Source organism: Aythya marila (assembly GCF_965140915.1).
Source record: "Aythya marila genome assembly, chromosome: 1".
NCBI lineage: Eukaryota > Metazoa > Chordata > Aves > Anseriformes > Anatidae > Aythya > Aythya marila.
The window spans coordinates 105,529,048-105,542,403 of record NC_139042.1 but is presented as its reverse complement, the minus strand read 5'-3'; positions in this window follow the sequence as shown (position 1 = coordinate 105,542,403).

Below are 13,356 nucleotides of genomic sequence, written 5' to 3'. Positions count from 1 at the left end.
TCACAACATGATGTCATACAATATGGAATATGTCTTTGGTAAGTCTGGATAACCTATCCTGGTTGAGTCCCCTCCTAACTTCTTGCCCACCCCAGACTCCTTGGCAGCAGGGCAACATGAGAAGCAGAAAAGTCTGTGTAAGCACTGCTCTGTAACATCTAAAACATTGGCGTGTTATCATACTATTTGGATCATAAATCCAAAATGCAACATGTTACAAGCCTCTGGGTTAGGGGGTGGGAAATAAAAATAAAAATAAAAATTAATTCTATCCCAGCCAAAACCATGATAACTTCAATTAGGCTTACTATATTGACCAATTCAGATGAAGTCCACAGAATTGCAGGCAGCCTAAAGCTGCCTCATTGAATAAATCCATTATAACTCAGTGTTTGTAGAGCCCCCTGTTTTTTAAAATTACTCTGATTATTATTCTTTTTTACAACATATCCCATGCATTCTCTCTGTCAGTTTTGTTTTCTTTTTACTAGACCACATCAGCAAAGTTAATCCAGAGTTATCAATGGTTCCTTGGATACCAATGTTTAATTTAATTTGAAGGAAAACTATATCATTTTATGATTTGCATCCAATAACATACAGGTTGCTACATGTTGACAGTGGCTACACAGCTATGAAAACAGACATTTGTGTATATACATGTCTGTAAATGTGTTCATTAAGTCCTTAACTACTAATACAATTACATCATGCAAAGAATATTTTACGAGTGAATGTGCTTAGACAAAAGTCAGTGTGTATTTCTCATTGTGATATGAAATTGGTAGCTTTACAATAGCAGCACTGCAACTGCCTGGTACTAGATAGTAGCAGTGTGTTGGATTGTCTGTGTTGTGAGTACTCAAATGCACTGTTACAGCATGCCAAAATATCTTTAAGGAGCATTATTGCACTTTTATGAGTATCTAAATAAATTATGAAATATATAAAATACAATCCATGGAGTACATAAGAGAAGTGCCTACAGAGCGTGGCAGATCTCAAGGAAATGTTGATGTTTTTAGTACTGTCATCCATCACCATAATGAGTGCCAAAACTCCTTTGAAAATTATCTGTCTGTGATTAGGCAGGTTTCAGAGTGCAGGTTGTTTCTGTATCTGATTCTGAAATATATTAATATGAATGTTATGCTAATTTATCTACTTTTGACCTAGAGCTTATCTCAAAGATTCAAGAGGATATTGCCTCATTAACTAACTCACTCACAGAGTAAAACTACCTTCACCTTCTCACTTCATTAGATGGAATTGTTACTTTTCTTCTTTTGGGGAAGAGAGAATAAACAGGAGTCCTTCAAGATATGTTGCTTATTTCAGCCTCAAGTATAGTTGTCTTGTGCATACATAACAGAGGTATTAAAATTAGTATTCATCTCTAATTCTCTGCAGTCTAACTGATAGCATTTTGATGAGTTTTGGAGTTTCTGTTCTGTCTGGGAATTTTTGTGATGAAGTAAGGCAAACAGAAAGCAGCTTGATTTTCATAAGCTGAGTTGACCTTGCAGGACAGAGAAGCATAAAACTGTTTATTGTGAAACTGAATAAGTGTTCCTATCACACAAAGGGTATGCATAAGAAAGAGAAAAATGCATACACCATTTAAATCCCAGACTGGCCAGGATTATTACATTTCTGCAAGACAAAATCATTTCTCTCAAATGTATGTTAAGCCACATCTATTTTTATATTATAATTTTGATTTCTGCATTTTCCTGCCGCTGCAGAGATATTTCCTCCCTGCAATCAACAGGAGAACTTAGCTGGATTGTATTAAAGTCCTCCCTACCATTTACCCCCACAGGTAGCTGCAGACATGTTTATTGGAGAGAGTTGAAAAGTGGAATTTATAACCATGTTTTAATCTAAATTTGCCTAAAGTTGGGATGTGTTGAATCCAGTAATTCCAGTTTGAACATTTCAGTTATTTAATTAAAACCATACAATAAATACCAGAGAAATATAAAATCTTTTATCTATCTTAACTGCATCTTTTTTAACTCCTCTCTGAGTCTTATGTTAGTATGCAAATTTAATCTGAAAAATTACGGAAGGCTTTTCTTAGTGTCACGACCTTTAAAAATGTGTGAGTGCAAGACTTCCTTATCTTTTTGGCCCCATTGTAGGGCCCAAATATTATACAAAGAGACTGTTTCCTTACTTGGACTTCTGGTCTAAATATCTAATATCCTTAGTGTGATCCCTTAGTCTATTTCAAGGAAAAAATATCTTAGGGATATGGTTTAGTGGGGACTGCTAGCGTTAGGTCAGAGGTTGGACTCGATGATCTTGAGGTCTCTTCCAACCTAGAAATTCTGTGATTCTGTGAAATTCTCTCTAGCACTTGGTATGCACCCTCATTTTCATTTACTTTTGGCAACAGACAAAGAAATCCAGGGACTAGTATCATAAATGTCACTGTTTCTTTTTCTCTACGTGCAGACCTGGTCCCCAAATTCCAGAGTGATTGCTTATATCATTTGAGTTAGCCAAAAGAAGATTAAAATGGTTCCTTCTGACTAGCTGAGATATACTGCTTGGTGGAAATATGTGTCTGACCTCTTCAGCTGATCTGTAACATGGAAGGTAATAGCCCTAATAACTGTTATCCTACCTAGTGTAACTGCAAAGGCTATACTTTGTATGTTTTGAATGGTGTAGTGTGCTCTTTTCTTTTTTCTTTTTCTTTTTTTTTTTTTTTTTTCTCCATTTAATCTGGGTAAAGCACCTTAATACAATCTTCTAAGGGTAATTTTCATCTCACTACTCACTAAAATCCCAGCTAATATAGCTTTATTTTTAACTTCTTGCAGAAATATAGCTTACAAGAGTAGCATTTGTGGAAATGTCCCAGAGCTCGCCTTCAGCCTTGGGATGCTCTCAAGTGATAGAAATGTCTTATTGCTGCTGCAGGAGAGGCAGCACCCTCCTGCTGGGCAGCTCAGCCCTCTGTGGAAAGCTAGAGGGACAGGATCAGAAGCAAGCCTCTGTGGAAGAGTTTAAAGACATTTGGGGAAGTCTATGTATTTTTTTGAACTGGTCGATCAAAAGATTACTATTTACAGCTCTGTAGTACTTAAACATCCTGGAGATGTTCTGGATTAGAAATGTGCTTCATCCCCAGTAGTAACACAAATTTTCAGCTAATATTTTCAAGATTGTATTTTGTCCCCAATTCACTCATGAATAATTCAGTCACTGGGAGATCTAAGTTGGTGTACCTGGGAGAAAATGTGTTTTCATGCTTTACCCTGAGGACAAACATAGACCTATGTAATGCTGCTGTTTGGAAAGACTAATATTTTCTAATTCTGTAAAACCTGGCCTTTATTCTGTTAAGGGGTCTTGGTAGTGTAGCAAAGTAAATGGTTGAAGGTCATTGTATGAATGATAAATATCATGCAATACAGATAGCAGCAGAACCCCCTGATGGAACTGGAGCAGTGCTCAGCTACATATTTTTGTTGTTATTTATATGTGGGATAAAAAATAAATTATTTGTATCCCTTCCTCTGTATGCTCACATATTTCTCATGGCTTTTATGGCATGCAACAACAGTGCTAAGAGATAAGAGTATATAAATCTTATTTGGACCACTGGAGAGAGAGAATATTTGCATACTTTTTTTGTTATTACTAGGTGTTAAGATAACATAAAGCAGAAATGCAAACAATTTCACAAATTAATCTTTTCTTAAAAACAAACAAGCAACAATGACAATGAAAAAACAGGCAACAAAATAAAGCACACAGTAAGTAGGCAATATAAAAGCAAAGGCTCAGTCTTAGCTTGGCAGCAGTCAGTTAGTGTATCAGTCTCAGATATTATGGCGAAATCTGCCAGAGCAGCCAGGGGTAATATTTGCTAAGAAGTCAGTCAGATGTCAGTTTCAGCTTCTTAAAGTTGCTGTATATGCTACTAAGAAGGATGGCACAAATCCGATTCTTTCATTATTTACAGTTCACTCATTTTTTTGCTATTTTTATGATCTGTTCTTTATATAATATTTATATTGCTGTATACTGGAATCCAAACTTTTAAATGATACAACAATTAATTAGATGCTATTTTCAGGAGGTGTGGAGGGGAGCTGGTTATTGATGGAGGGAGTCAGTAGTGTTTCTCTTAGCAAAGTAACAATGCCTGGTACTTGTTATCCTTTTATTTCTTCTTGGTGCTTTGCAATATGTTCTAAGGAGCAGACGTTATTTACTATAGAAACTTGAATGTCTTTATTGACAAATAGCAGGAGACAGACCCTCAGGAAGAGTGGCTTCATTAGCATGCAGCTTATACTATTTTTCAAGAATATGTTTGAGTCTTTACACTTTTTTTAGAACACTAAAATGTTGATAGTAAATGACAGTAGGAATAAGTGCAGCTGGCAGGATAAAACCTATGGTTTAAAAAGCCTCAATCTGTTTTCTTGATCTGTTTTCACCATGTGTGATATAGTCTTAAAAGCTATACATTTTAAAAGATGGATGAAGTATTTATAGCAGTGATTTTTACATTTTCTTTTGCCAAGGAAGGGCAGAGAATTTTATATTGCACAGTTTACAAGCAAGGTATCACACAGACCTTTTCCAAAGAACTGCTACTGGGTGAAGACAGAAGCTGTGTGAATGTGACTGCAGTGATAACTGCTTCATTTTAAGTCCCTGGCTTCGTTTTTAGAGAGCCATTTTGTTTAGACTTTTTATAGGTGCAAAATGCCAGCAGGGAAGTAGGATGGGAAGAATTCCTGGAGGGATTTTCTTCAGCTTGTGTGAACAATTACAGCCCATGTGCTCATCAAGGAGCAGGAGTTTCTTTCAAACCTTTCCCTGGAGTTTCACCTGAGATGGACAGCTGTGGCACTCCAAGAGTGTACCACTTTCTCAGAGAGGCACTCCAAGCAGTACCTATGTGGTAAGCCCTACTCTCCTCAGGCAGAATTTATCCCTCTCACCACAGTGCTGGCCAGGCAATAAAGGATGGGGTAGTCCAAAAGCCATGGATAAACCTGTAACTATTCAAGAAAGACAAAGCAACCCCCTTCCCTTCCTCCCCTCTCTTTTCTCTGTATCATTGAGGTCTCTCTCATCTGTATCATTCCCTCTCAAGCAGAGTTGGTGAAGAAGAAAATATACTTTTATGGCCCTTTCTGTCCGTGCAAAATCACACTGTGAAGGGATAAAATCTATTTTGCTCTAGGACATGATAATCCCCATCAATGGGATCTGTGGTCTACCTTCTAAGAGCAGCTGCTTGTGTGTCTTCCAGGCCAGTTCCTCTCTCTGACAGCCATGTGAAAGCAAAGTCCCCTCTGAAGCATCTTCTGATGGATTTGTATTGAATGGGAGAAGCTCAGAGAAACCACATCCATCACCAAAAGTGATAGAAACTTCTTATCTCACCTCTCCTCATTGGATCCCAACCTAGTTTACTTCTTTCTGTGTGCTCCATAGTACCGTCTCACTCCTCCTTTTCTTCATTCCCTCAAAGCTGCTTGTCTTTCTCTCTTTACCCACTGAAGCAGTCATTTTATTACAACTGTCTGAATCTATATATCCCTAATATTTATTTATTATTTGTTATTTCTGGGAGAAATCAATGAGCACATTTCACCTTAAATACAGGTTTACAGTTACAAGAGCAGGAATAGTCACAGCAATAGTGTTCTCACTGATATTTTATCAGTCTCATATACTGAAATTTGGACACAGTCTCAGTGATATTCTAATGGTAAGATGTATCAGTTATATTAATACATTTATCTTAAGACATTTACTTTTATTGATGTTATGTCTGTATAACAAAATGACAGAAAAAGGAATTGTCTTAATTTTGTATTGTCCAGGAAACAGTGATTATGTTCCTGAACTTTGAAGTATTTTTATCATTTTGTATGGAATTTTACTTTTTGACCATTTGGGAGAGAAATTTCATTCATTTTGATTCATTTCATTCATTTTCAGCATTTGTGCTGAAATGTCACGCTTCTTGTGTGAATGAGAATAAGTTCCTCCACATTAGATCATGTTTTTGGTACACAGTTTGTCCACATCCATGTGAAATCACTTGCCCTTTCTTTGATAAAAACAAAAATTTGGTTAGCCAAAGCTGTGTTTCCTCAGAACAATACCAATGGTTTGAAAAAAGATTACAGAACTTTATGACTGGTTCTCACAAGGCAACTAGTTAAATAGTATTTTGCTTGATGGAACAATATGAACAGAAAGTTGAAATGTGTTTATTTAGATGTTACCATCCCCTTCATTTCCTGATTTGTGATGTTCTGTTTGTTAATAATAAAAAATAACAGTAAAACCTATTTACAACTAGGTTTTGAGTTCATCTTTAACCTATTAGTGGGTTTTGAGAATTTTTGACATGTAGGTCAAAAAAAATCAGGATGTCTCACGGTAAATGGAACACTCGAGCATCTGTGTAGCCTAAAATTTCCAGACATTTCATTTCTTTCTCAAATACTGAAGTAGAAAATATTTTTTTCTTCATGGACAGTCATAAGAACATCTTTGACATCAACTATTTTCAGAGTACACAAGGACAAATTACTATGGATAATGGTGAATATTGAGTGTTTTACAAGGGTTGGCACCATGCATCTTCAAAACATCTTCCAAGAACAAACTTCTAAATATTAAAATACTCTTTATAGACTGCAGAAATCTCAGGCTTTCTGCAAGCAAATCTTACCATTCTGAGATGAATGGACCCAAATGAATAGGGAGTATTACATACAGGAGAACTGTTCTTCTGTTTGTAAGTTACATCTTAGGTGCTCACGAGGAATGACATTTTATGTATCTGGTCACATTGGTGCAAAAGGGAGAAGGCCCTTTTTGTATGGATACAAGTTATAACACAATTGTGTACCCTATCTGCTGGGTACAAATTCCAAACCTTTTCTTTCACTTTCTTTACTAGAATGAATTCCAAACCCCTTCTACACACATTCATCAGTGAAGTTCAAACGATTCCACTATCTCAAAGTCCATATTTTCAAAATGGAAATCCATAGTTTATTGATCTTATTTCAAATTTAATTAACTTGAATTCAAGGTATTTGAATTCAAGATCAGTTGAATGCAAGGTTTTTTTCTTCAATCAGCTCTTCTTTTTTTTCTTTGCCACTTACCAAAGATTCATTTAAAACAGCATAAAATCCACTCTTGTTGACTCAGTAGGTACTTGGTAAATAAACCTGCTTACTATTATAACCTGAAATCACAGACATTGTACTTAATGTTAATTATCCAGTCTGTATCTGTCATCTTATTTCTTTTACTTTCTAGTGTATATACCCTTTGATGTTTGTGTTATAAGTAAGCTTCTTTAATCTTTCTTTTGCATTTCCTTGAAAATTAAGTGTTATAATTGTGTTAAGTGTTATAATAACTGATGTTTTATTGCTGATATTCAATGGTGATTATAATTTTGGGGACAGTTTCATCCCTTCTTCCTTTCAAAAACTTTGGAGAGCAAAACCTCCTCTCCAGGACTCTACAGTCGTTGTGGTATTGTCCAGAAATTATAACCAGGAAATGGTATAATTTCTATATAATGGTATCTTAAGAGTCCAGAGACTGAGAAGCACAGCAAAAAAATGATTACTGACCTTAACCAATTAAAACTAAACCCTGTGAAGCCTTATTATAGTTCTGTTCCTGTAGTATCTGCTCTTCCGTCTTGTATCAGTATTTCATTTTGCTGTCTGGACATCTTAGTTTACAAACAACTCAGATGTTTCTCACTGTCCATACCAATTTCTGTCTTCCAGCTCATTGATATTTCTTTACTCTTTGCTGAATCCCTATTTACCTGTTGTTTTTCTTTTATATACTAAATCCAGATGGAGGAAATTTTGCCTGATTTTTTTTTTTTTTTTTTGGTAACCTTCTTACACTACTGAATTGTTTCTTTTTTTTTTTCTTTTTTTCTTTTTTTTTGTCATTTAAACCTCATTAAATGCTACTTAGTTGGATCATTTATTTTTGATTTGCTACTTGGCATTTGTGCAAAGGTGCATTTGTTGGCATTTCAGATGGAGACCTGTACTCTTGGGACATGCATTTTTTAATGAGCAGCCTGTATGAATATATGGTAAGTATATACTCAAAATAAATCACTTTGAATGCATTTAGGACTCAGTATGAATGTGGGTTTTTTGTTTTTTGTTTTTTTGTTTTTTTTCCTCCAGGCACCTTCCTTTTTTTTTTTTTTTTCCTTTTTTTTTTTTTTCCTTTTTCTTTTCCTCCAGACAGACTAGCATTACAATCACTCTGTCACTCAGAGTGCCTAATGCGAAGTTAATGCATTTTCTTCCTAAACAGTTAAGGTCAGAGCTCCATACAGTGCTTGAAATTGATGGCTTTTGGAATTAAGAACATTTTCATGAAGATTTTTCCATTATATTCAATCCTGGCCAACACAGATGCAAACTAAACGGCATAAACCTCCTGCAATGTAAGGCCTCAGAGACAAAGGTACAGCTAATTCATACAAAGAAAAATAAATTTAAGTTCAAATAACCATACTTTAACATACCAGTTCTCCTCCCCTTCCCTCTCCTCTCCTCTTCAAAATTCAATTTCTGATATTGTAGAGTTCAGAAAATGGACTACATAAGTATATGGAAAATAATGCAAAACACTGTAGTGAAGATGAGGTGCATAAGCTAGAATTCCTAAGAGAAGATAGTCCCTGTGATTCTGTTTTCTGATATTTAACTTTTCCATCAGGTTAGACAGTTTTCTAGACTGAGCATTGCTATAATAGCAGTAGCCCAAGGTAGTAGGTTCAACGTGAGACATCATGAAATCTGGAAGATATAAAGAGAAAACTGACTAAGGAATTTAAATCACAAAGTCTTGTTGGTAGTTGTAGCTGAACTTGTTCAAAATAATGTAGTCAGATGTCATATGTGAACAGTGTGTCTAGACAGAATATTCAAACAACAAGGCTGAATATTTACTTTATGCTTTGTGCTATGGACAAATGAATTCTCTGCTGTCATCTTGACTCGTGTTGTTGTGAAATTAAATCAGCGCCCAGTATTCCCAACATACCTAAACACAAAAGAATTTTCAAACACACATTCTTACTGAACTTTTCTGTTTCTATTTATTAGTTTATTAATAAGGAACAGGAGGTAATGTAAAAGAGAAATAAAACAGCATCATGGCATGAAGTTTCCAAATATTATCATACAAAAGAGATTTATACCTGCACAGAAATATTCTACTCTTCATGTTAAATATAAAATGTATTCATCTATTTGTCCAACCACAGAAACATACACTTAAAGCTCTGTGAATTCATTATACAGTCGTTTGTATAAGTATACAATATCTATAGGTCATTAATATTGATTAATACATAATATCAGTGCTCACACTTGCACATATAAATCCATAATCTATGTGTATTCATTTCATGGATGATAATCCATAAAATTGTTCTGCAGTGTTCTAAGGCTCTTGAAAAGTCCTCTGTTAATGCAGTGCTACAGCATAAAACCCACAGAAATTAGAAACTAGAAATTATGGAACACTAATGGGACATACAACCTAAGAAAAATGGCCTTCATCTATAAACATCTCATTGTCCTGGAACTTCAGGTTTGGTGTTGTGTATGTGTATATATTCCTGCTATAGTAAGCAGGGTTCATGTGGCTTCATTCTGTGATGTTTATATGTCCATAAACAACATAAATATGTTTGTTATTGTTATATGTTTATTATATAAATAAACAACATATACAAATAAATATGTATAACTATATGGAAATTTTTGAAGTAAAATTGTTTTTATTCCTTAAGTATAACAATAATTATATACTTCATTTTGATATATAAATGTAGTTAAAAATATAAAGGTAAAGACAAATATAATGTTAATTACATCATTTAGCTAATTATTGCATAATCTTAAGAAAGTTTCAGCTATAAAATTATAATATAAAGAATGTATTTCTGATACTTACAGAACTTAATTATTTGTTCACTTATATGTATGCAACTTCAGTGTAGTTTTTCATTCTGAAATATTATACCATGCCTCTTATTCTGTGGAAGTAAACACAGCATTTTCCAACAGTTAACAGGGATGGAAACAAGAAAAAAAAAAAAAAAGAAAAAAGAAAAAAAAAGTAGATTGATTTTCAGAATCATTACTTCTAAAGCTTGTTGCCTTAAGTCCTGGATCATCCAAAACTGTTTTGTGATCCTATGTGTTCTCATAAACTCTCATACCAGCTCAACTGTGATACCAGACAACAGAAAATCTGCACTGAAAGTGTGTCCCACTCAAAAGAAAAACTTAATAGAATGAGAAAAATCAGAAATAAAACATAAAGACATGGGAAGCTGAGTTTTTAAGTTTCATGACTTCCTTACAGCATTTTTTTATCTTGCTTGCAGATTTAAACATGTATGAATGAATGTCATGGCAACGCAGAGAAGACATAATGAACCATAAACCGTGCCATCCAATTTACTTAAGTATTTGAGCTCTCCAGAGATTCCAAGCAACCAAAATCTCCAAACAAAACAATCTGATTTGATTCTTTTTTTTTTTTTGGGGGGGGGGCTTAAGTAAAATAATGTGACTTCATTTTCAGTTGTATTCAGCAGAGTAAAATAAGGGACAGTACACCTTTCTACTTTAAACCATCAAAATGTAGATAATTCTTCTGTTAATTTACTCAAATTGTCACTTGAATTTAAGAAGTAAACTTTAAGCACTCATCTTTTGATACAGTGCAACATATTGTATGACAAACCTCCTCTTCACAGTTTTGAATCTGCTGCCTCTCAAGTTCATTTGTTGATGTACCCCCTCCCATTCTTGTTCTCAACAAGCAACAGTAAGAAATCAGTCCATGGAACTGATTAATCTAGCCCATGGAACCACTGTGGTAATGCTCTTACTTGTTACTACTGATTTTTTCCAATAAAATGTTCTTCTGTTTTGTAATACTAATAAAACACTGTTAATGCTTTTAACAGCACAATGGCTAATGATGGAATGAAAATATATTGTATTTTTTCTTGCTCAACCTCCACATTATTTAGTCCTCCTCAAATCAAGATTATATTGTACTAAAAAAAGTGGGTTGGTTTGTGATTTTTTTTCCCCCCTTTATTCTGACCAGTAGCTCACTCTGTGTTAAAGTAAACCAGTATGTTATTGTGCACTGGTATTATAAGCGTATATGTGTGTGTGTGTGTGTGTGTGTGTGTATATATACATATATATATATATATATATGTATATATACACACATATATATGTACCAACATACATGTTTCTGTAGGGGATCTTTCCACAAAAGGTTTAACATGCTGTGTCTAAATTATTTTCTTTTGGTTTGGAACAACAGTGTGGTTTTGGAGCAAAACATGACTGTCTCCTTTTACTGCATGTTGATTCAGTTTTCAGAAAGGTTTTGTTTATCATTTTATGAGAGTTTATTCAAGTTGTGTGGTAATTATATCATTTTTTAAAATATAAAATTTTCACTGTTCATTTGCAATTATAATATATTCCTACACACCATCGCATATAGCTAATGACACAGTAAGCTTATGGTGAGAGTTTTCTTTTGTCTGTTTTGTTTCAAATGTTAATTCTCTCAGTTGTAGAACCTTGTACATTCATTGCTTTGATAAACATTAGTAGGTACATGTGTAAAAAATATCATGACTACAGAAAGATATTACTGGAATACAGTGTTATCAGTGAAAAATATCAAGATCTAATTGGAATACACTGAAATCTTTTGGTGATAAATCATGCGCTTTTTATTGTTACATTTTACTATCTTTTTAAATTAGTTTTGGAAGCATAAGTGGCTTACTCACATCAAGTACAAACTAGAAATGGCTGCACTGAAGGGAAGGACATATCAGTCCTAAGTTACAAAAGCAAAGTTGTCCATCCAAATGGTCATTGTGCCATACTCTGTTAAAAAAATATTTTGCCAATGAATGGTATCATGGGTCATTGATTTATTTCTCCTAGTGATCTTCACCATGGTAATGCATGAGTGTCTAACCTATTTATTGCTGAGACTACAGATCTGAAACGTTCCAATGCTGTCATGGAAATGTTTGTAGGAGGCAGTTTTTCATTAGTGACCACTTCAAAGTGGCTATGTTCATGCCAGCTGAACTTTGAATGACTTTTGGTTAGAATGGTTGTTTGTTAGGGAAAAGCATTTTATCTGCCCCTTTGGAAGTTGTTTAAGTGTGTTCTCCTGGTTTGTGGATCATCCGTATTTGCAAGCACACTGAAAATACATTGTAGGTTCAAGGACAGTTAATTCATTAACCTTTGTTTAGAGATTTGGGAGTGAAATTCTTGTGGATTCTTCTAGAACTAATTTCAGATTTCTGCTGATATTTGGTATACAATAATCCTAAGGCTAAATATAGAAAGGAAAAAATGTTTACCCTATTGCAACATGAATCTGAAAAAAAAAAAATAAGAAAAATTTGAGTTCCTTTTTTGTAACAAGTTTAATTTCTTATAGGTTTTCAGGGTAGGAATTCAGCTTCTCTGTATGTTCTGTTAATATATAATACACAGTTCATACACCGTGGTTTGCTTTTTGCAATTTTAAGGGGCATGTTTCATTTACTAACATCACTAGTATTTTACAGGCACTTTTTTCAGCTGATAGGCAAAAATTGAAGCAGAAAAATGCTACTGCCCCGTCTTTTAAAACCTTTTCTTTTCAGTAGTGTTTTGCAATGTTGACACTTGCACAATATGTATATAAATATATATATGTCAGTGCTTAACACATAATACCTCCAATGTGTTAGGTATTGCTGATTTTGTGTAAGTACAACATAAGTCTATTGTAAAAAAGTGTTTATAAAGAGAATAAATAATAGTACTTTACCTTTCATAAAATGCAAGAACACAAAGCAACAGTAGATGAAGATGTATGTTATTTCAACACATACTTCATTGCAACTTTATTAAATGCAGCAAAGCATTAAAAGGAAAATAGCATAAACTTTTTATCAGGAGTTTTAACAAAATCCTCAGAACACTTGAAACAGCAAATGGTAAAGTTTAAATCTAGTAAGTGAGAATCTGACTAATGAATTAACTATTGTAAAATGAAAGGCTGGAAACCTTAAACAAGACTACACTAGTCAAGAATGTAACATGCTGGGAGCAGGCCTAGACATCTTCGAGTTTAAATTATGAACCATAAATCTTTGGGTCTTCATGTCTGCATCATGTGCTGTAGAAACAGTAAGGCAGGAGCCTGTTCCCATTCTTGGTGTGTAGTTGTGGAATGGGATTACTGGCA